Source organism: Ascaphus truei, chromosome 1, assembly GCF_040206685.1.
Source record: "Ascaphus truei isolate aAscTru1 chromosome 1, aAscTru1.hap1, whole genome shotgun sequence".
Classification (NCBI taxonomy): domain Eukaryota; kingdom Metazoa; phylum Chordata; class Amphibia; order Anura; family Ascaphidae; genus Ascaphus; species Ascaphus truei.
In genome coordinates, this window is record NC_134483.1 from 307046939 (window position 1) to 307072891 (window position 25953).

A 25953-nucleotide genomic window follows, 5' to 3' on the forward strand; every position below is an offset into this window, starting at 1 on the left:
CTTGACCTTTATTAGTGAGCCTGGTTACCCCCTCTCGGAACCACAGACTTAGAAATCGCCAGCTCATATACAGTGCATAAAATATATTTATATATATACCCTTATACACCATTCTAATAAAAAATATCACAAAATGCTTCTAAGTCCCTCGGGAAGAGTGAAAGACGCGCACGTTCATTTTGAGAGATCCTAGACCTTCCTATAAGAAGTTAGCCAAAAAGTAGCTTCGAAAAACGCTTAGGTTAAGTTTCAGAGTTGCTTCTAATGTACCAAAGCTGGACTTAGACATAATTTCACTCTCACAACATTATGGCTGGTTGGAGACAGTCCGAACCACAAGTACCGGGTCCATGGTTCTGGGCGTATACTGGGGGGACGGGGACGACTCCCATTAACCCCTGACTATACCGGGGATACGCTTATCACAATGCCTTTCTGGTCTGTGCTGAAGCAGGGCATTCTGGCAGCCAAGTGGCTTGACCTTTATTAGTGAGCCTGGTTACCCCCTCTTGGAACCACAGACTTAGAAATCGCCAGCTCATATACAGTGCATAAAATATATTTATATATATACCCTTATACACCATTCTAATAAAAAATATCACAAAATGCTTCTAAGTCCCTCGGGAAGAGTGAAAGACGCGCACGTTCATTTTGAGAGATCCTAGACCTTCCTATAAGAAGTTAGCCAAAAATTAGCTTCGAAAAACGCTTAGGTTAAGTTTCAGAGTTGCTTCTAATGTACCAAAGCTGGACTTAGACATAATTTCACTCTCACAACATTATGGCTGGTTGGAGACAGTCCGAACCACAAGTACCGGGTCCATGGTTCTGGGCGTATACTGGGGGGACGGGGACGACTCCCATTAACCCCTGACTATACCGGGGATACGCTTATCACAATGCCTTTCTGGTCTGTGCTGAAGCAGGGCATTCTGGCAGCCAAGTGGCTTGACCTTTATTAGTGAGCCTGGTTACCCCCTCTCGGAACCAAAGACTTAGAAATCGCCAGCTCATATACAGTGCATAAAATATATTTATATAATATATTTATATATATATACCCTTATACACCATTTTAATAAAAAAGATCACAAAATTCTTCTAAGTCCCTCGGGAAGAGTGAAAGACGCGCACGTTCATTTTGAGAGATCCTAGACCTTCCTATAAGAAGTTAGCCAAAAAGTAGCTTCGAAAAACGCTTAGGTTAAGTTTCAGAGTTGCTTCTAATGTACCAAAGCTGGACTTAGACATAATTTCACTCTCACAACATTATGGCTGGTTGGAGACAGTCCGAACCACAAGTACCGGGTCCATGGTTCTGGGCGTATACTGGGGGGACGGGGACGACTCCCATTAACCCCTGACTATACCGGGGATACGCTTATCACAATGCCTTTCTGGTCTGTGCTGAAGCAGGGCATTCTGGCAGCCAAGTGGCTTGACCTTTATTAGTGAGCCTGGTTACCCCCTCTCAGAACCACAGACTTAGAAATCGCCAGCTCATATACAGTGCATAAAATATATTTATATATATACCCTTATACACCATTCTAATAAAAAATATCACAAAATGCTTCTAAGTCCCTCGGGAAGAGTGAAAGACGCGCACGTTCATTTTGAGCGCTCCTAGACCTTCCTATAAGAAGTTAGCCAAAAAGTAGCTTCGAAAAACGCTTAGGTTAAGTTTCAGAGTTGCTTCTAATGTACCAAAGCTGGACTTAGACATAATTTCACTCTCACAACATTATGGCTGGTTGGAGACAGTCCGAACCACAAGTACCGGGTCCATGGTTCTGGGCGTATACTGGGGGGACGGGGACGACTCCCATTAACCCCTGACTATACCGGGGATACGCTTATCACAATGCCTTTCTGGTCTGTGCTGAAGCAGGGCATTCTGGCAGCCAAGTGGCTTGACCTTTATTAGTGAGCCTGGTTACCCTCTCTCGGAACCACAGACTTAGAAATCGCCAGCTCATATACAGTGCATAAAATATATTTATATATATACCCTTATACACCATTCTAATAAAAAATATCACAAAATGCTTCTAAGTCCCTCGGGAAGAGTGAAAGACGCGCACGTTCATTTTGAGCGCACCTAGACCTTCCTATAAGAAGTTAGCCAAAAAGTAGCTTCGAAAAACGCTTAGGTTAAGTTTCAGAGTTGCTTCTAATGTACCAAAGCTGGACTTAGACATAATTTCACTCTCACAACATTATGGCTGGTTGGAGACAGTCCGAACCACAAGTACCGGGTCCATGGTTCTGGGCGTATACTGGGGGGACGGGGACGACTCCCATTAACCCCTGACTATACCGGGGATACGCTTATCACAATGCCTTTCTGGTCTGTGCTGAAGCAGGGCATTCTGGCAGCCAAGTGGCTTGACCTTTATTAGTGAGCCTGGTTACCCCCTCTCGGAACCACAGACTTAGAAATCGCCAGCTCATATACAGTGCATAAAATGTATTTATATAATATATTTATATATATACCCTTATACACCATTTTAATAAAAAATATCACAAAATTCTTCTAAGTCCCTCGGGAAGAGTGAAAGACGCGCACGTTCATTTTCAGAGCTCCTAGACCTACCTATAAGAAGTTAGCCAAAAAGTAGCTTCGAAAAACGCTTAGGTTAAGTTTCAGAGTTGCTTCTAATGTACCAAAGCTGGACTTAGACATAATTTCACTCTCACAACATTATGGCTGGTTGGAGACAGTCCGAAACCACAAGTACCGGGTCCATGGTTCTGGGCGTATACTGGGGGGACGGGGACGACTCCCATTAACCCCTGACTATACCGGGGATACGCTTATCACAATGCCTTTCTGGTCTGTGCTGAAGCAGGGCATTCTGGCAGCCAAGTGGCTTGACCTTTATTAGTGAGCCTGGTTACCCCCTCTCGGAACCACAGACTTAGAAATCGCCAGCTCATATACAGTGCATAAAATATATTTATATATATACCCTTATACACCATTCTAATAAAAAATATCACAAAATGCTTCTAAGTCCCTCGGGAATAGTGAAAGACGCGCACGTTCATTTTGAGAGCTCCTAGACCTTCCTATAAGAAGTTAGCCAAAAAGTAGCTTCGAAAAACGCTTAGGTTAAGTTTCAGAGTTGCTTCTAATGTACCAAAGCTGGACTTAGACATAATTTCACTCTCACAACATTATGGCTGGTTGGAGACAGTCCGAACCACAAGTACCGGGTCCATGGTTCTGGGCGTATACTGGGGGGACGGGGACGACTCCCATTAACCCCTGACTATACCGGGGATACGCTTATCACAATGCCTTTCTGGTCTGTGCTGAAGCAGGGCATTCTGGCAGCCAAGTGGCTTGACCTTTATTAGTGAGCCTGGTTACCCCCTCTTGGAACCACAGACTTAGAAATCGCCAGCTCATATACAGTGCATAAAATATATTTATATATATACCCTTATACAGTACACCATTCTAATAAAAAATATCACAAAATGCTTCTAAGTCCCTCGGGAAGAGTGAAAGACGCGCACGTTCATTTTGAGAGATCCTAGACGTTCCTATAAATAGTTAGCCAAAAAGTAGCTTCGAAAAACGCTTAGGTTAAGTTTCAGAGTTGCTTCTAATGTACCAAAGCTGGACTTAGACATAATTTCACTCTCACAACATTATGGCTGGTTGGAGACAGTCCGAACCACAAGTACCGGGTCCATGGTTCTGGGCGTATACTGGGGGGACGGGGACGACTCCCATTAACCCCTGACTATACCGGGGATATGCTTATCACAATGCCTTTCTGGTCTGTGCTGAAGCAGGGCATTCTGGCAGCCAAGTGGCTTGACCTTTATTAGTGAGCCTGGTTACCCCCTCTCGGAACCAAAGACTTAGAAATCGCCAGCTCATATACAGTGCATAAAATATATTTATATAATATATTTATATATATACCCTTATACACCATTTTAATAAAAAAGATCACAAAATTCTTCTAAGTCCCTCGGGAAGAGTGAAAGACGCGCACGTTCATTTTGAGAGATCCTAGACCTTCCTATAAGAAGTTAGCCAAAAAGTAGCTTCGAAAAACGCTTAGGTTAAGTTTCAGAGTTGCTTCTAATGTACCAAAGCTGGACTTAGACATAATTTCACTCTCAAAACATTATGGCTGGTTGGAGACAGTCCGAACCACAAGTACCGGGTCCATGGTTCTGGGCGTATACTGGGGGGACGGGGACGACTCCCATTAACCCCTGACTATACCGGGGATACGCTTATCACAATGCCTTTCTGGTCTGTGCTGAAGCAGGGCATTCTGGCAGCCAAGTGGCTTGACCTTTATTAGTGAGCCTGGTTACCCCCTCTCGGAACCACAGACTTAGAAATCGCCAGCTCATATACAGTGCATAAAATATATTTATATATATACCCTTATACACCATTCTAATAAAAAATATCACAAAATGCTTCTAAGTCCCTCGGGAATAGTGAAAGACGCGCACGTTCATTTTGAGAGCTCCTAGACCTTCCTATAAGAAGTTAGCCAAAAAGTAGCTTCGAAAAACGCTTAGGTTAAGTTTCAGAGTTGCTTCTAATGTACCAAAGCTGGACTTAGACATAATTTCACTCTCACAACATTATGGCTGGTTGGAGACAGTCCGAACCACAAGTACCGGGTCCATGGTTCTGGGCGTATACTGGGGGGACGGGGACGACTCCCATTAACCCCTGACTATACCGGGGATACGCTTATCACAATGCCTTTCTGGTCTGTGCTGAAGCAGGGCATTCTGGCAGCCAAGTGGCTTGACCTTTATTAGTGAGCCTGGTTACCCCCTCTTGGAACCACAGACTTAGAAATCGCCAGCTCATATACAGTGCATAAAATATATTTATATATATACCCTTATACAGTACACCATTCTAATAAAAAATATCACAAAATGCTTCTAAGTCCCTCGGGAAGAGTGAAAGACGCGCACGTTCATTTTGAGAGATCCTAGACCTTCCTATAAATAGTTAGCCAAAAAGTAGCTTCGAAAAACGCTTAGGTTAAGTTTCAGAGTTGCTTCTAATGTACCAAAGCTGGACTTAGACATAATTTCACTCTCACAACATTATGGCTGGTTGGAGACAGTCCGAACCACAAGTACCGGGTCCATGGTTCTGGGCGTATACTGGGGGGACGGGGACGACTCCCATTAACCCCTGACTATACCGGGGATATGCTTATCACAATGCCTTTCTGGTCTGTGCTGAAGCAGGGCATTCTGGCAGCCAAGTGGCTTGACCTTTATTAGTGAGCCTGGTTACCCCCTCTCGGAACCAAAGACTTAGAAATCGCCAGCTCATATACAGTGCATAAAATATATTTATATAATATATTTATATATATACCCTTATACACCATTTTAATAAAAAAGATCACAAAATTCTTCTAAGTCCCTCGGGAAGAGTGAAAGACGCGCACGTTCATTTTGAGAGATCCTAGACCTTCCTATAAGAAGTTAGCCAAAAAGTAGCTTCGAAAAACGCTTAGGTTAAGTTTCAGAGTTGCTTCTAATGTACCAAAGCTGGACTTAGACATAATTTCACTCTCACAACATTATGGCTGGTTGGAGACAGTCCGAACCACAAGTACCGGGTCCATGGTTCTGGGCGTATACTGGGGGGACGGGGACGACTCCCATTAACCCCTGACTATACCGGGGATACGCTTATCACAATGCCTTTCTGGTCTGTGCTGAAGCAGGGCATTCTGGCAGCCAAGTGGCTTGACCTTTATTAGTGAGCCTGGTTACCCCCTCTCGGAACCACAGACTTAGAAATCGCCAGCTCATATACAGTGCATAAAATATATTTATATATATACCCTTATACACCATTCTAATAAAAAATATCACAAAATGCTTCTAAGTCCCTCGGGAAGAGTGAAAGACGCGCACGTTCATTTTGAGAGATCCTAGACCTTCCTATAAGAAGTTAGCCAAAAAGTAGCTTCGAAAAACGCTTAGGTTAAGTTTCAGAGTTGCTTCTAATGTACCAAAGCTGGACTTAGACATAATTTCACTCTCACAACATTATGGCTGGTTGGAGACAGTCCGAACCACAAGTACCGGGTCCATGGTTCTGGGCGTATACTGGGGGGACGGGGACGACTCCCATTAACCCCTGACTATACCGGGGATACGCTTATCACAATGCCTTTCTGGTCTGTGCTGAAGCAGGGCATTCTGGCAGCCAAGTGGCTTGACCTTTATTAGTGAGCCTGGTTACCCCCTCTTGGAACCACAGACTTAGAAATCGCCAGCTCATATACAGTGCATAAAATTAATTTATATATATACCCTTATACAGTACACCATTCTAATAAAAAATATCACAAAATGCTTCTAAGTCCCTCGGGAAGAGTGAAAGACGCGCACGTTCATTTTGAGAGATCCTAGACCTTCCTATAAATAGTTAGCCAAAAAGTAGCTTCTAAAAACGCTTAGGTTAAGTTTCAGAGTTGCTTCTAATGTACCAAAGCTGGACTTAGACATAATTTCACTCTCACAACATTATGGCTGGTTGGAGACAGTCCGAACCACAAGTACCGGGTCCATGGTTCTGGGCGTATACTGGGGGGACGGGGACGACTCCCATTAACCCCTGACTATACCGGGGATACGCTTATCACAATGCCTTTCTGGTCTGTGCTGAAGCAGGGCATTCTGGCAGCCAAGTGGCGTGACCTTTATTAGTGAGCCTGGTTACCCCATCTCGGAACCACAGACTTAGAAATCGCCAGCTCATATACAGTGCATAAAATATATTTATATATATACCCTTATACACCATTTTAATAAAAAATATCACAAAATTCTTCTAAGTCCCTCGGGAAGAGTAAAAGACGCGCACGTTCATTTTGAGAGCTCCTAGACCTTCCCATAAGAAGTTAGTCAAAAAGTAGCTTCGAAAAACGCTTAGGTTAAGTTTCAGAGTTGCTTCTAATGTACCAAAGCTGGACTTAGACATAATTTCACTCTCAGAACATTATGGCTGGTTGGAGACAGTCCGAACTACAAGTACCGGGTCCATGGTTCTGGGCGTATACTGGGGGGACGGGGACGACTCCCATTAACCCCTGACTATACCGGGGATACGCTTATCACAATGCTTTTCTGGTCTGTGCTGAAGCAGGGCATTCTGGCAGCCAAGTGGCTTGACCTTTATTAGTGAGCCTGGTTACCCCCTCTCGGAACCACAGACTTAGAAATCGCCAGCTCATATACAGTGCATCAAATATATTTATATATATACCCTTATACACCATTTTGATAAAAAAATATCACAAAATTCTTCTAAGTCCCTCGGGAAGAGTGAAAAACGCGCACGTTCATTTTCAGAGCTCCTTGACCTTCTTTTAAGAAGTTAGCCAAAAAGTAGCTTCGAAAAACGCTTAGGTTAAGTTTCAGAGTTGCTTCTAATGTACCAAAGCTGGACTTAGACATAATTTCACTCTCACAACATTATGGCTGGTTGGAGACAGTCCGAACCACAAGTACCGGGTCCATGGTTCTGGGCGTATACTGGGGGGACGGGGACGACTCCCATTAACCCCTGACTATACCGGGGATACGCTTATCACAATGCCTTTCTGGTCTGTGCTGAAGCAGGGCATTCTGGCAGCCAAGTGGCTTGACCTTTATTAGTGAGCCTGGTTACCCCCTCTCGGAACCACAGACTTAGAAATCGCCAGCTCATATACAGTGCATAAAATATATTTATATATATACCCTTATACACCATTTTAATAAAAAATATCACAAAATTCTTGTAAGTCCCTCGGGAAGAGTGAAAGACGCGCACGTTCATTTTGAGAGCTCCTAGATTTTCCTATACGAAGTTAGCCAAAAAGTAGCTTCGAAAAACGCTTAGGTTAAGTTTCAGAGTTGCTTCTAATGTACCAAAGCTGGACTTAGACATAATTTCACTCTCACAACATTATGGCTGGTTGGAGACAGTCCGAACCACAAGTACCGGGTCCATGGTTCTGGGCGTATACTGGGGGGACGGGGACGACTCCCATTAACCCCTGACTATACCGGGGATACGCTTATCACAATGCCTTTCTGGTCTGTGCTGAAGCAGGGCATTCTGGCAGCCAAGTGGCTTGACCTTTATTAGTGAGCCTGGTTACCCCCTCTCGGAACCACAGACTTAGAAATCGCCAGCTCATATACAGTGCATAAAATATATTTATATATATACCCTTATACACCATTCTAATAAAAAATATCACAAAATGCTTCTAAGTCCCTCGGGAAGAGTGAAAGATGCGCACGTTCTATTTGAGAGCTCCTAGACCTTCCTATAAGAAGTTAGCCAAAAAGTAGCTTCGAAAAATGCTTAGGTTAAGTTTCAGAGTTGCTTCTAATGTACCAAAGCTGGACTTAGACATAATTTCACTCTCAGAACATTATGGCTGGTTGGAGACAGTCCGAACTACAAGTACCGGGTCCATGGTTCTGGGCGTATACTGGGGGGACGGGGACGACTCCCATTAACCCCTGACTATACCGGGGATACGCTTATCACAATGCCTTTCTGGTCTGTGCTGAAGCAGGGCATTCTGGCAGCCAAGTGGCTTGACCTTTATTAGTGAGCCTGGTTACCCCCTCTCGGAACCACAGACTTAGAAATCGCCAGCTCATATACAGTGCATAAAATATATTTATATAATATATTTATATATATACCCTTATACACCATTTTGATAAAAAATATCACAAAATTCTTCTAAGTCCCTCGGGAAGAGTGAAAGAAGCGCACGTTCATTTTCAGAGCTCCTTGACCTTCTTATAAGAAGTTAGCCAAAAAGAAGCTTCGAAAAACGCTTAGGTTAAGTTTCAGAGTTGCTTCTAATGTACCAAAGCTGGACTTAGACATAATTTCACTCTCACAACATTATGGCTGGTTGGAGACAGTTCGAACCACAAGTACCGGGTCCATGGTTCTGGGCGTATACTGGGGGGACGGGGACGACTCCCATTAACCCCTGACTATACCGGGGATACGCTTATCACAATGCCTTTCTGGTCTGTGCTGAAGCAGGGCATTCTGGCAGCCAAGTGGCTTGACCTTTATTAGTGAGCTTGGTTACCCCATCTCGGAACCACAGATTTAGAATTCGCCAGCTCATATACAGTGCATAAAATATATTTATATATATACCCTTATACACCATTTTAATAAAAAATATCACAAAATTCTTCTAAGTCCCTCGGGAAGAGTGAAAGACGCGCACGTTCATTTTCAGAGCTCCTAGACCTTCCTATAAGAAGTTAGCCAAAAAGTAACTTCGAAAAAACGCTTAGGTTAAGTTTGAGAGTTGCTTCTAATGTACCAAAGCTGGACTTAGACATAATTTCACTCTCACAACATTATGGCTGGTTGGAGACAGTTCGAACCACAAGTACCGGGTCCATGGTTCTGGGCGTATACTGGGGGGACGGAGACGACTCCCATTAACCCCTGACTATACCGGGGATACGCTTATCACAATGCCTTTCTGGACTGTGCTGAAGCAGGGCATTCTGGCAGCCAAGTGGCTTGACCTTTATTAGTGAGCCTTGTTACCCCCTCTCGGAACCACAGACTTAGAAATCGCCAGCTCATATACAGTGCATAAAATATATTTATATAATATATTTATATATATACCCTTATACACCATTTTGATAAAAAATATCACAAAATTCTTCTAAGTCCCTCGGGAAGAGTGAAAGACGCGCACGTTCATTTTCAGAGCTCCTTGACCTTCTTATAAGAAGTTAGCCAAAAAGTAGCTTCGAAAAACGCTTAGGTTAAGTTTCAGAGTTGCTTCTAATGTACCAAAGCTGGACTTAGACATAATTTCACTCTCACAACATTATGGCTGGTTGGAGACAGTTCGAACCACAAGTACCGGGTCCATGGTTCTGGGCGTATACTGGGGGGACGGGGACGACTCCCATTAACCCCTGACTATACCGGGGATACGCTTATCACAATGCCTTTCTGGACTGTGCTGAAGCAGGGCATTCTGGCAGCCAAGTGGCTTGACCTTTATTAGTGAGCCTGGTTACCCCCTCTCGGAACCACAGACTTAGAAATCGCCAGCTCATATACAGTTCATAAAATATATTTATATATATACCCTTATACACCATTTTAATAAAAAATATCACAAAATTCTTCTAAGTCCCTCGGGAAGAGTTAAAGACGCGCACGTTCATTTTCAGAGCTCCTAGACCTTCCTATAAGAGGTTAGCCAAAAAGTAGCTTCGAAAAACGCTTAGGTTAAGTTTCAGAGTTGCTTCTAATGTACCAAAGCTGGACTTAGACATAATTTCACTCTCACTTCATTATGGCTGGTTGGAGACAGTCCGAACCACAAGTACCGGGTCCATGGTTCTGGGCGTATACTGGGGGGACGGGGACGACTCCCATTAACCCCTGACTATACCTGGGATACGCTTATCACAATGCCTTTCTGGTCTGTGCTGAAGCAGGGCATTCTGGCAGCCAAGTGGCTTGACCTTTATTAGTGAGCCTGGTTACCCCCTCTCGGAACCACAGACTTAGAAATCGCCAGCTCATATACAGTGCATAAAATATATTTATATACTGTAATATATTTATATATATACCCTTATACACCATTTTAATAACAAATATCACAAAATTCTTCTAAGTCCCTCGGGAAGAGTGAAAGACGCGCACGTTCATTTTCAGAGCTTCTAGACCTTCCTATAAGAAGTTAGCCAAAAAGTAGCTTCGAAAAACGCTAAGGTTAAGTTTCAGTGTTGCTTCTAATGTACCAAAGCTGGACTTAGACATAATTTCACTCTCACAACATTATGGCTGGTTGGAGACAGTCTGAAACACAAGTACCGGGTCCATGGTTCTGGGCGTATAATTGGGGGACGGGGACGACTCCCATTAACCCCTGACTATACCGGGGATACGCTTATCACAATGCCTTTCTGGTCTGTGCTGAAGCAGGGCATTCTGGCAGCCAAGTGGCTTGACCTTTATTAGTGAGCCTGGTTACCCCCTCTCGGAACCACAGACTTAGAAATCGCCAGCTCATATACAGTGCATAAAATATATTTATATAATATATTTATATATATACCCTTATACACCATTTTGATAAAAAATATCACAAAATTCTTCTAAGTCCCTCGGGAAGAGTGAAAGACGCGCACGTTCATTTTCAGAGCTCCTTGACCTTCTTATAAGAAGTTAGCCAAAAAGTTGCTTCGAAAAACGCTTAGGTTAAGTTTCAGAGTTGCTTCTAATGTACCAAAGCTGGACTTAGACATAATTTCACTCTCACAACATTATGGCTGGTTGGAGACAGTCCGAACCACAAGTACCGGGTCCATGGTTCTGGGCGTATACTGGGGGGACGGGGACGACTCCCATTAACCCCTGACTATACCGGGGATACGCTTATCACAATGCCTTTCTGGACTGTGCTGAAGCAGGGCATTCTGGCAGCCAAGTGGCTTGACCTTTATTAGTGAGCCTGGTTACCCCCTCTCGGAACCACAGACTTAGAAATCGCCAGCTCATATACAGTGCATAAAATATATTTATATATATACCCTTATACACCATTTTAATAAAAAATATCACAAAATTCTTCTAAGTCCCTCGGGAAGAGTTAAAGACGCGCACGTTCATTTTCAGAGCTCCTAGACCTTCCTATAAGAGGTTAGCCAAAAAGTAGCTTCGAAAAACGCTTAGGTTAAGTTTCAGAGTTGCTTCTAATGTACCAAAGCTGGACTTAGACATAATTTCACTCTCACAACATTATGGCTGGTTGGAGACAGTCCGAACCACAAGTACCGGGTCCATGGTTCTGGGCGTATACTGGGGGGACGGGGACGACTCCCATTAACCCCTGACTATACCTGGGATACGCTTATCACAATGCCTTTCTGGTCTGTGCTGAAGCAGGGCATTCTGGCAGCCAAGTGGCTTGACCTTTATTAGTGAGCCTGGTTACCCCCTCTCGGAACCACAGACTTAGAAATCGCCAGCTCATATACAGTGCATAAAATATATTTATATAATATATTTATATATATACCCTTATACACCATTTTAATAACAAATATCACAAAATTCTTCTAAGTCCCTCGGGAAGAGTGAAAGACGCGCACGTTCATTTTCAGAGCTTCTAGACCTTCCTATAAGAAGTTAGCCAAAAAGTAGCTTCGAAAAACGCTTAGGTTAAGTTTCAGTGTTGCTTCTAATGTACCAAAGCTGGACTTAGACATAATTTCACTCTCACAACATTATGGCTGGTTGGAGACAGTCTGAAACACAAGTACCGGGTCCATGGTTCTGGGCGTATAATTGGGGGACGGGGACGACTCCCATTAACCCCTGACTATACCGGGGATACGCTTATCACAATGCCTTTCTGGTCTGTGCTGAAGCAGGGCATTCTGGCAGCCAAGTGGCTTGACCTTTATTAGTGAGCCTGGTTACCCCCTCTCGGAACCACAGACTTAGAAATCGCCAGCTCATATACAGTGCATAAAATATATTTATATAATATATTTATATATATACCCTTATACACCATTTTGATAAAAAATATCACAAAATTCTTCTAAGTCCCTCGGGAAGAGTGAAAGACGCGCACGTTCATTTTCAGAGCTCCTTGACCTTCTTATAAGAAGTTAGCCAAAAAGTAGCTTCGAAAAACGCTTAGGTTAAGTTTCAGAGTTGCTTCTAATGTACCAAAGCTGGACTTAGACATAATTTCACTCTCACAACATTATGGCTGGTTGGAGACAGTCCGAACCACAAGTACCGGGTCCATGGTTCTGGGCGTATACTGGGGGGACGGGGATGACTCCCATTAACCCCTGACTATACCGGGGATACGCTTATCACAATGCCTTTCTGGTCTGTGCTGAAGCAGGGCATTCTGGCAGCCAAGTGGCTTGACCTTTATTAGTGAGCCTGGTTACCCCCTCTCGGAACCACAGACTTAGAAATCGACAGCTCATATACAGTGCATAATATATATTTATATATATACCCTTATACACCATTTTAATAAAAAATATCACAAAATTCTTCTAAGTCCCTCGGGAAGAATGAAAGACGCGCACGTTCATTTTCAGAGCTCCTAGACCTTCCTATAAGAAGTTAGCCAAAAAGTAGCTTCGAAAAACGCTTAGGTTAAGTTTCAGAGTTGCTTCTAATGTACCAAAGCTGGACTTAGACATAATTTCACTCTCACAACATTATGGCTGGTTGGAGACAGTCCGAACCACAAGTACCGGGTCCATGGTTCTGGGCGTATACTGGGGGGACGGGGACGACTCCCATTAACCCCTGACTATACCGGGGATACGCTTATCACAATGCCTTTCTGGACTGTGCTGAAGCAGGGCATTCTGGCAGCCAAGTGGCTTGACCTTTATTAGTGAGCCTGGTTACCCCATCTCAGAACCACAGACTGAGAAATCGCCAGCTCATATACAGTGCATAAAATATATTTATATATATACCCTTATACACCATTTTAATAAAAAATATCACAAAATTCTTCTAAGTCCCTCGGGAAGAGTGAAAGACGCGCACGTTCATTTTCAGAGCTAATAGACCTTCCTATAAGAAGTTAGCCAAAAAGTAGCTTCGAAAAACGCTTAGGTTAAGTTTCAGAGTTGCTTCTAATGTAGCAAAGCTGGACTTAGACATAATTTCACTCTCACAACATTATGGCTGGTTGGAGACAGTCCGAACCACAAGTACCGGGTCCATGGTTCTGGGCGTATACTGGGGGGACGGGGACGACTCCCATTAACCCCTGACTATACCGGGGATACGCTTATCACAATGCCTTTCTGGTCTGTGCTGAAGCAGGGCATTCTGGCAGCCAAGTGGCTTGACCTTTATTAGTGAGCCTGGTTACCCCCTCTCGGAACCACAGACTTAGAAATCGCCAGCTCATATACAGTGCATAAAATATATTTATATAATATATTTATATATATACCCTTATACACCATTTTGATAAAAAATATCACAAAATTCTTCTAAGTCCCTCGGGAAGAGTGAAAGAAGCGCACGTTCATTTTCAGAGCTCCTTGACCTTCTTATAAGAAGTTAGCCAAAAAGAAGCTTCGAAAAACGCTTAGGTTAAGTTTCAGAGTTGCTTCTAATGTACCAAAGCTGGACTTAGACATAATTTCACTCTCACAACATTATGGCTGGTTGGAGACAGTTCGAACCACAAGTACCGGGTCCATGGTTCTGGGCGTATACTGGGGGGACGGGGACGACTCCCATTAACCCCTGACTATACCGGGGATACGCTTATCACAATGCCTTTCTGGTCTGTGCTGAAGCAGGGCATTCTGGCAGCCAAGTGGCTTGACCTTTATTAGTGAGCTTGGTTACCCCATCTCGGAACCACAGATTTAGAATTCGCCAGCTCATATACAGTGCATAAAATATATTTATATATATACCCTTATACACCATTTTAATAAAAAATATCACAAAATTCTTCTAAGTCCCTCGGGAAGAGTGAAAGACGCGCACGTTCATTTTCAGAGCTCCTAGACCTTCCTATAAGAAGTTAGCCAAAAAGTAGCTTCGAAAAAACGCTTAGGTTAAGTTTCAGAGTTGCTTCTAATGTAGCAAAGCTGGACTTAGACATAATTTCACTCTCACAACATTATGGCTGGTTGGAGACAGTCCGAACCACAAGTACCGGGTCCATGGTTCTGGGCGTATACTGGGGGGACGGGGACGACTCCCATTAACCCCTGACTATACCGGGGAAACGCTTATCACAATGCCTTTCTGGACTGTGCTGAAGCAGGGCATTCTGGCAGCCAAGTGGCTTGACCTTTATTAGTGAGCCTGGTTACCCCATCTCAGAACCACAGACTTAGAAATCGCCAGCTCATATACAGTGCATAAAATATATTTATATATATACCCTTATACACCATTTTAATAAAAAATATCACAAAATTCTTCTAAGTCCCTCGGGAAGAGTGAAAGACGCGCACGTTCATTTTCAGAGCTCCTAGACCTTCCTATAAGAAGTTAGCCAAAAAGTAGCTTCGAAAAACGCTTAGGTTCAGTTTCAGAGTTGCTTCTAATGTACCAAAGCTGGACTTTAACATAATTTCACTCTCACAACATTATGGCTGGTTGGAGACAGTCCGAACCACAAGTACCGGGTCCATGGTTCTGTGCGTATACTGGGGGGACGGGGACGACTCCCATTAACCCCTGACTATACCGGGGATACGCTTATCACAATGCCTTTCTGTACTGTGCTGAAGCAGGGCATTCTGGCAGCCAAGTGGCTTGACCTTTATTAGTGAGCCTGGTTACCCCCTCTCGGAACCACAGACTTAGAAATTGCCAGCTCATATACAGTGCATAAAATGTATTTATATAATATATTTATATATATACCCTTATACACCATTTTGATAAAAAAATATCACAAAATTCTTCTAAGTCCCTCGGGAAGAGTGAAAGACGCGCACGTTCATTTTCAGAGCTCCTTGACCTTCTTATAAGAAGTTAGCCAAAAAGTAGCTTCGAAAAACGCTTAGGTTAAGTTTCAGAGTTGCTTCTAATGTACCAAAGCTGGACTTAGACATAATTTCACTCTCACAACATTATGGCTGGTTGGAGACAGTCCGAACCACAAGTACCGGGTCCATGGTTATGGGCGTATACTGGGGGGACGGGGACGACTCCCATTAACCCCTGACTATACCGGGGATACGCTTATCACAATGCCTTTCTGGTCTGTGCTGAAGCAGGGCATTCTGGCAGCCAAGTGGCTTGACCTTTATTAGTGAGCCTGGTTACCCCCTCTCGGAACCACAGACTTAGAAATCGCCAGCTCATATACAGTGCATAAAATATATTTATATATATACCCTTATACACCATTTTAATAAAAAATATCACAAAATTCTTCTAAGTCCCTCGGGAAGAATGAAAGACGTGCACGTTCATTTTCAGAGCTCCTAGACCTTCCTATAAGAAGTTAGCCAAAAAGTAGCTTCGAAAAACGCTTAGGTTAAGTTTCAGAGTTGCTTCTAATGTACCAAAGCTGGACTTAGACATAATTTCACTCTCACAACATTATGGCTGGTTGGAGACAGTCTGAAACACAAGTACCGGGTCCATGGTTCTGGGCGTATACTGGGGGGACGGGGACGACTCCCATTAACCCCTGACTATACCGGGGATACGCTTATCACAATGCCTTTCTGTACTGTGCTGAAGCAGGGCATTCTGGCAGACAAGTGGCTTGACCTTTATTAGTGAGCCTGGTTACCCCCTCTCGGAACCACAGACTTAGAAATTGCCAGCTCATATACAGTGCATAAAATATATTTATATAATATATTTATATATATACCCTTATACACCATTTTGATAAAAAATATCACAAAATTCTTCTAAGTCCCTCGGGAAGAGTGAAAGACGCGCACGTTCATTTTCAGAGCTCCTTGACCTTCTAATAAGAAGTTAGCCAAAAAGTAACTTCGAAAAACGCTTAGGTTAAGTTTCAGAGTTGCTTCTAATGTACCAAAGCTGGACTTAGACATAATTTCACTCTCACAACATTATGGCTGGTTGGAGACAGTCCGAACCACAAGTACCGGGTCCATGGTTATGGGCGTATACTGGGGGGACGGGGACGACTCCCATTAACCCCTGACTATACCGGGGATACGCTTATCACAATGCCTTTCTGTACTGTGCTGAAGCAGGGCATTCTGGCAGCCAAGTGGCTTGACCTTTATTAGTGAGCCTGGTTACCCCCTCTCGGAACCACAGACTTAGAAATTGCCAGCTCATATACAGTGCATAAAATGTATTTATATAATATATTTATATATATACCCTTATACACCATTTTGATAAAAAAATATCACAAAATTCTTCTAAGTCCCTCGGGAAGAGTGAAAGACGCGCACGTTCATTTTCAGAGCTCCTTGACCTTCTTATAAGAAGTTAGCCAAAAAGTAGCTTCGAAAAACGCTTAGGTTAAGTTTCAGAGTTGCTTCTAATGTACCAAAGCTGGACTTAGACATAATTTCACTCTCACAACATTATGGCTGGTTGGAGACAGTCCGAACCACAAGTACCGGGTCCATGGTTCTGGGCGTATACTGGGGGGACGGGGACGACTCCCATTAACCCCTGACTATACCGGGGATACGCTTATCACAATGCCTTTCTGGTCTGTGCTGAAGCAGGGCATTCTGGCAGCCAAGTGGCTTGACCTTTATTAGTGAGCCTGGTTACCCCCTCTCGGAACCACAGACTTAGAAATCGCCAGCTCATATACAGTGCATAAAATATATTTATATATATACCCTTATACACCATTTTAATAAAAAATATCACAAAATTCTTCTAAGTCCCTCGGGAAGAATGAAAGACGTGCACGTTCATTTTCAGAGCTCCTAGACCTTCCTATAAGAAGTTAGCCAAAAAGTAGCTTCGAAAAACGCTTAGGTTAAGTTTCAGAGTTGCTTCTAATGTACCAAAGCTGGACTTAGACATAATTTCACTCTCACAACATTACAGTATGGCTGGTTGGAGACAGTCCGAACCACAAGTACCGGGTCCATGGTTCTGGGCGTATACTGGGGGGACGGGGACGACTCCCATTAACCCCTGACTATACCGGGGATACGCTTATCACAATGCCTTTCTGGACTGTGCTGAAGCAGGGCATTCTGGCAGCCAAGTGGCTTGACCTTTATTAGTGAGCCTGGTTACCCCCTCTCGGAACCACAGACTTAGAAATTGCCAGCTCATATACAGTGCATAAAATATATTTATATAATATATTTATATATATACCCTTATACACCATTTTGATAAAAAATATCACAAAATTCTTCTAAGTCCCTCGGGAAGAGTGAAAGACGCGCACGTTCATTTTCAGAGCTCCTTGACCTTCTAATAAGAAGTTAGCCAAAAAGTAACTTCGAAAAACGCTTAGGTTAAGTTTCAGAGTTGCTTCTAATGTACCAAAGCTGGACTTAGACATAATTTCACTCTCACAACATTATGGCTGGTTGGAGACAGTCCGAACCACAAGTACCGGGTCCATGGTTCTGGGCGTATACTGGGGGGATGGGGACGACTCCCATTAACCCCTGACTATACCGGGGATACGCTTATCACAATGCCTTTCTGGTCTGTGCTGAAGCAGGTCATTCTGGCAGCCAAGTGTCTTGACCTTTATTAGTAAGCCTGGTTATTCCCTCTCGGAACCACAGACTTAGAAATCGCCAGCTCATATACAGTGCATAAAATAAATTTATATATATACCCTTATACACCATTTTAATAAAAAATATCACAAAATTCTTCTAAGTCCCTCGGGAAGAGTGAAAGACGCGCACGTTCATTTTCAGAGCTCCTAGACCTTCCTATAAGAAGTTAGCCAAAAAGTAGCTTCGAAAAACGCTTAGGTTAAGTTTCAGAGTTGCTTCTAATGTACCAAAGCTGGACTTAGACATAATTTCACTCTCACAACATTATGGCTGGTTGGAGACAGTCCGAACCACAAGTACCGGGTCCATGGTTCTGGGCGTATACTGTGTGGACGGGGACGACTCCCATTAACCCCTGACTATACCGGGGATACGCTTATCACAATGCCTTTCTGGTCTGTGCTGAAGCAGGGCATTCTGGCAGCCAAGTGGCTAAACCTTTATTAGTGAGCCTGGTTACCCCCTCTCGGAACCACAGACTTAGAAATCGCCAGCTCATATAAAGTGCATAAAATATATTTATATAATATATTTATATATAAACCCTTATACACCATTTTAATAAAAAATATCACAAAATTCTTCTAAGTCCCTCGGGAAGAGTGAAAGACGCGCACATTCATTTTCAGAGCTCCTACTTCCTATAAGAAGTTAGCCAAAAAGTAGCTTCGAAAAACGCTTAGGTTAAGTTTCAGAGTTGCTTCTAATGTACCAAAGCTGGACTTAGACATAATTTCACTCTCACAACATTATGGCTGGTTGGAGACAGTCCGAACCACAAGTACCGGGTCCATGGTTCTGGGCGTATACTGGGGGGACGGGGACGACTCCCATTAACCCCTGACTATACCGGGGATACGCTTATCACAATGCCTTTCTGGTCTGTGCTGAAGCAGGTCATTCTGGCAGCCAAGTGGCTTGACCTTTATTAGTAAGCCTGGTTACTCCCTCTCGGAACCACAGACTTAGAAATCGCCAGCTCATATACAGTGCATAAAATATATTTATATATATACCCTTATACACCATTTTAATAAAAAATATCACAAAATTCTTCTAAGTCCCTCGGGAAGAGTGAAAGACGCGCACATTCATTTTCAGAGCTCCTAGACCTTCCTATAAGAAGTTAGCCAAAAAGTAGCTTCGAAAAACGCTTAGGTTAAGTTTCAGAGTTGCTTCTAATGTACCAAAGCTGGACTTAGACATAATTTCACTCTCACAACATTATGGCTGGTTGGAGACAGTCCGAACCACAAGTACCGGGTCCATGGTTCTGGGCGTATACTGTGTGGACGGGGACGACTCCCATTAACCCCTGACTATACCGGGGATACGCTTATCACAATGCCTTTCTGGTCTGTGCTGAAGCAGGGCATTCTGGCAGCCAAGTGGCTAAACCTTTATTAGTGAGCCTGGTTACCCCCTCTCGGAACCACAGACTTAGAAATCGCCAGCTCATATAAAGTGCATAAAATATATTTATATAATATATTTATATATAAACCCTTATACACCATTTTAATAAAATATATCACAAAATTCTTCTAAGTCCCTCGGGAAGAGTGAAAGACGCGCACATTCATTTTCAGAGCTCCTACTTCCTATAAGAAGTTAGCCAAAAAGTAGCTTCGAAAAACGCTTAGGTTAAGTTTCAGAGTTGCTTCTAATGTACCAAAGCTGGACTTAGACATAATTTCACTCTCACAACATTATGGCTGGTTGGAGACAGTCCGAACCACAAGTACCGGGTCCATGGTTCTGGGCGTATACTGGGGGGACGGGGACGACTCCCATTAACCCCTGACTATACCGGGGATACGCTTATCACAATGCCTTTCTGGTCTGTGCTGAAGCAGGTCATTCTGGCAGCCAAGTGGCTTGACCTTTATTAGTAAGCCTGGTTACTCCCTCTCGGAACCACAGACTTAGAAATCGCCAGCTCATATACAGTGCATAAAATATATTTATATATATACCCTTATACACCATTTTAATAAAAAATATCACAAAATTCTTCTAAGTCCCTCGGGAAGAGTGAAAGACGCGCACATTCATTTTCAGAGCTCCTAGACCTTCCTATAAGAAGTTAGCCAAAAAGTAGCTTCGAAAAACGCTTAGGTTAAGTTTCAGAGTTGCTTCTAATGTACCAAAGCTGGACTTAGACATAATTTCACTCTCACAACATTATGGCTGGTTGGAGACAGTCCGAACCACAAGTACCGGGTCCATGGTTCTGGGCGTATACTGTGTGGACGGGGACGACTCCCATTAACCCCTGACTATACCGGGGATACGCTTATCACAATGCCTTTCTGGTCTGTGCTGAAGCAGGGCATTCTGGCAGCCAAGTGGCTAAACCTTTATTAGTGAGCCTGGTTACCCCCTCTCAGAACCACAGACTTAGAAATCGCCAGCTCATATACTGTAAAGTGCATAAAATATATTTATATAATATATTTATATATAAACCCTTATACACCATTTTAATAAAAAATATCACAAAATTCTTCTAAGTCCCTCGGGAAGAGTGAAAGACGCGCACGTTCATTTTCAGAGCTCCTAGACCTTCCTATAAGAAGTTAGCCAAAAAGTAGCTTCGAAAAACGCTTAGGTTAAGTTTCAGAGTTGCTTCTAATGTACCAAAGCTGGACTTAGACATGATTTCACTCTCACAACATTATGGCTGGTTGGAGACAGTCCGAACCACAAGTACCGGGTCCATGGTTCTGGGCGTATACTGTGTGGACGGGGACGACTCCCATTAACCCCTGACTATACCGGGGATACGCTTATCACAATGCCTTTCTGGTCTGTGCTGAAGCAGGGCATTCTGGCAGCCAAGTGGCTAAACCTTTATTAGTGAGCCTGGTTACCCCCTCTCGGAACCACAGACTTAGAAATCGCCAGCTCATATAAAGTGCATAAAATATATTTATATAATATATTTATATATAAACCCTTATACACCATTTTAATAAAAAATATCACAAAATTCTTCTAAGTCCCTCGGGAAGAGTGAAAGACGCGCACATTCATTTTCAGAGCTCCAACTTCCTATAAGAAGTTAGCCAAAAAGTAGCTTCGAAAAACGCTTAGGTTAAGTTTCAGAGTTGCTTCTAATGTACCAAAGCTGGACTTAGACATAATTTCACTCTCACAACATTATGGCTGGTTGGAGACAGTCCGAACCACAAGTACCGGGTCCATGGTTCTGTGCGTATACTGGGGGGACGGGGACGACTCCCATTAACCCCTGACTATACCGGGGATACGCTTATCACAATGCCTTTCTGTACTGTGCTGAAGCAGGGCATTCTGGCAGCCAAGTGGCTTGACCTTTATTAGTGAGCCTGGTTACCCCCTCTCGGAACCACAGACTTAGAAATTGCCAGCTCATATACAGTGCATAAAATGTATTTATATAATATATTTATATATATACCCTTATACACCATTTTGATAAAAAAATATCACAAAATTCTTCTAAGTCCCTCGGGAAGAGTGAAAGACGCGCACGTTCATTTTCAGAGCTCCTTGACCTTCTTATAAGAAGTTAGCCAAAAAGTAGCTTCGAAAAACGCTTAGGTTAAGTTTCAGAGTTGCTTCTAATGTACCAAAGCTGGACTTAGACATAATTTCACTCTCACAACATTATGGCTGGTTGGAGACAGTCCGAACCACAAGTACCGGGTCCATGGTTATGGGCGTATACTGGGGGGACGGGGACGACTCCCATTAACCCCTGACTATACCGGGGATACGCTTATCACAATGCCTTTCTGGTCTGTGCTGAAGCAGGGCATTCTGGCAGCCAAGTGGCTTGACCTTTATTAGTGAGCCTGGTTACCCCCTCTCGGAACCACAGACTTAGAAATCGCCAGCTCATATACAGTGCATAAAATATATTTATATATATACCCTTATACACCATTTTAATAAAAAATATCACAAAATTCTTCTAAGTCCCTCGGGAAGAATGAAAGACGTGCACGTTCATTTTCAGAGCTCCTAGACCTTCCTATAAGAAGTTAGCCAAAAAGTAGCTTCGAAAAACGCTTAGGTTAAGTTTCAGAGTTGCTTCTAATGTACCAAAGCTGGACTTAGACATAATTTCACTCTCACAACATTATGGCTGGTTGGAGACAGTCTGAAACACAAGTACCGGGTCCATGGTTCTGGGCGTATACTGGGGGGACGGGGACGACTCCCATTAACCCCTGACTATACCGGGGATACGCTTATCACAATGCCTTTCTGTACTGTGCTGAAGCAGGGCATTCTGGCAGACAAGTGGCTTGACCTTTATTAGTGAGCCTGGTTACCCCCTCTCGGAACCACAGACTTAGAAATTGCCAGCTCATATACAGTGCATAAAATATATTTATATAATATATTTATATATATACCCTTATACACCATTTTGATAAAAAATATCACAAAATTCTTCTAAGTCCCTCGGGAAGAGTGAAAGACGCGCACGTTCATTTTCAGAGCTCCTTGACCTTCTAATAAGAAGTTAGCCAAAAAGTAACTTCGAAAAACGCTTAGGTTAAGTTTCAGAGTTGCTTCTAATGTACCAAAGCTGGACTTAGACATAATTTCACTCTCACAACATTATGGCTGGTTGGAGACAGTCCGAACCACAAGTACCGGGTCCATGGTTATGGGCGTATACTGGGGGGACGGGGACGACTCCCATTAACCCCTGACTATACCGGGGATACGCTTATCACAATGCCTTTCTGTACTGTGCTGAAGCAGGGCATTCTGGCAGCCAAGTGGCTTGACCTTTATTAGTGAGCCTGGTTACCCCCTCTCGGAACCACAGACTTAGAAATTGCCAGCTCATATACAGTGCATAAAATGTATTTATATAATATATTTATATATATACCCTTATACACCATTTTGATAAAAAAATATCACAAAATTCTTCTAAGTCCCTCGGGAAGAGTGAAAGACGCGCACGTTCATTTTCAGAGCTCCTTGACCTTCTTATAAGAAGTTAGCCAAAAAGTAGCTTCGAAAAACGCTTAGGTTAAGTTTCAGAGTTGCTTCTAATGTACCAAAGCTGGACTTAGACATAATTTCACTCTCACAACATTATGGCTGGTTGGAGACAGTCCGAACCACAAGTACCGGGTCCATGGTTATGGGCGTATACTGGGGGGACGGGGACGACTCCCATTAACCCCTGACTATACCGGGGATACGCTTATCACAATGCCTTTCTGGTCTGTGCTGAAGCAGGGCATTCTGGCAGCCAAGTGGCTTGACCTTTATTAGTGAGCCTGGTTACCCCCTCTCGGAACCACAGACTTAGAAATCGCCAGCTCATATACAGTGCATAAAATATATTTATATATATACCCTTATACACCATTTTAATAAAAAATATCACAAAATTCTTCTAAGTCCCTCGGGAAGAATGAAAGACGTGCACGTTCATTTTCAGAGCTCCTAGACCTTCCTATAAGAAGTTAGCCAAAAAGTAGCTTCGAAAAACGCTTAGGTTAAGTTTCAGAGTTGCTTCTAATGTACCAAAGCTGGACTTAGACATAATTTCACTCTCACAACATTACAGTATGGCTGGTTGGAGACAGTCCGAACCACAAGTACCGGGTCCATGGTTCTGGGCGTATACTGGGGGGACGGGGACGACTCCCATTAACCCCTGACTATACCGGGGATACGCTTATCACAATGCCTTTCTGTACTGTGCTGAAGCAGGGCATTCTGGCAGCCAAGTGGCTTGACCTTTATTAGTGAGCCTGGTTACCCCCTCTCGGAACCACAGACTTAGAAATTGCCAGCTCATATACAGTGCATAAAATATATTTATATAATATATTTATATATATACCCTTATACACCATTTTGATAAAAAATATCACAAAATTCTTCTAAGTCCCTCGGGAAGAGTGAAAGACGCGCACGTTCATTTTCAGAGCTCCTTGACCTTCTAATAAGAAGTTAGCCAAAAAGTAACTTCGAAAAACGCTTAGGTTAAGTTTCAGAGTTGCTTCTAATGTACCAAAGCTGGACTTAGACATAATTTCACTCTCACAACATTATGGCTGGTTGGAGACAGTCCGAACCACAAGTACCGGGTCCATGGTTCTGGGCGTATACTGGGGGGATGGGGACGACTCCCATTAACCCCTGACTATACCGGGGATACGCTTATCACAATGCCTTTCTGGTCTGTGCTGAAGCAGGTCATTCTGGCAGCCAAGTGTCTTGACCTTTATTAGTAAGCCTGGTTATTCCCTCTCGGAACCACAGACTTAGAAATCGCCAGCTCATATACAGTGCATAAAATAAATTTATATATATACCCTTATACACCATTTTAATAAAAAATATCACAAAATTCTTCTAAGTCCCTCGGGAAGAGTGAAAGACGCGCACGTTCATTTTCAGAGCTCCTAGACCTTCCTATAAGAAGTTAGCCAAAAAGTAGCTTCGAAAAACGCTTAGGTTAAGTTTCAGAGTTGCTTCTAATGTACCAAAGCTGGACTTAGACATAATTTCACTCTCACAACATTATGGCTGGTTGGAGACAGTCCGAACCACAAGTACCGGGTCCATGGTTCTGGGCGTATACTGTGTGGACGGGGACGACTCCCATTAACCCCTGACTATACCGGGGATACGCTTATCACAATGCCTTTCTGGTCTGTGCTGAAGCAGGGCATTCTGGCAGCCAAGTGGCTAAACCTTTATTAGTGAGCCTGGTTACCCCCTCTCGGAACCACAGACTTAGAAATCGCCAGCTCATATAAAGTGCATAAAATATATTTATATAATATATTTATATATAAACCCTTATACACCATTTTAATAAAAAATATCACAAAATTCTTCTAAGTCCCTCGGGAAGAGTGAAAGACGCGCACATTCATTTTCAGAGCTCCTACTTCCTATAAGAAGTTAGCCAAAAAGTAGCTTCGAAAAACGCTTAGGTTAAGTTTCAGAGTTGCTTCTAATGTACCAAAGCTGGACTTAGACATAATTTCACTCTCACAACATTATGGCTGGTTGGAGACAGTCCGAACCACAAGTACCGGGTCCATGGTTCTGGGCGTATACTGGGGGGACGGGGACGACTCCCATTAACCCCTGACTATACCGGGGATACGCTTATCACAATGCCTTTCTGGTCTGTGCTGAAGCAGGTCATTCTGGCAGCCAAGTGGCTTGACCTTTATTAGTAAGCCTGGTTACTCCCTCTCGGAACCACAGACTTAGAAATCGCCAGCTCATATACAGTGCATAAAATATATTTATATATATACCCTTATACACCATTTTAATAAAAAATATCACAAAATTCTTCTAAGTCCCTCGGGAAGAGTGAAAGACGCGCACATTCATTTTCAGAGCTCCTAGACCTTCCTATAAGAAGTTAGCCAAAAAGTAGCTTCGAAAAACGCTTAGGTTAAGTTTCAGAGTTGCTTCTAATGTACCAAAGCTGGACTTAGACATAATTTCACTCTCACAACATTATGGCTGGTTGGAGACAGTCCGAACCACAAGTACCGGGTCCATGGTTCTGGGCGTATACTGTGTGGACGGGGACGACTCCCATTAACCCCTGACTATACCGGGGATACGCTTATCACAATGCCT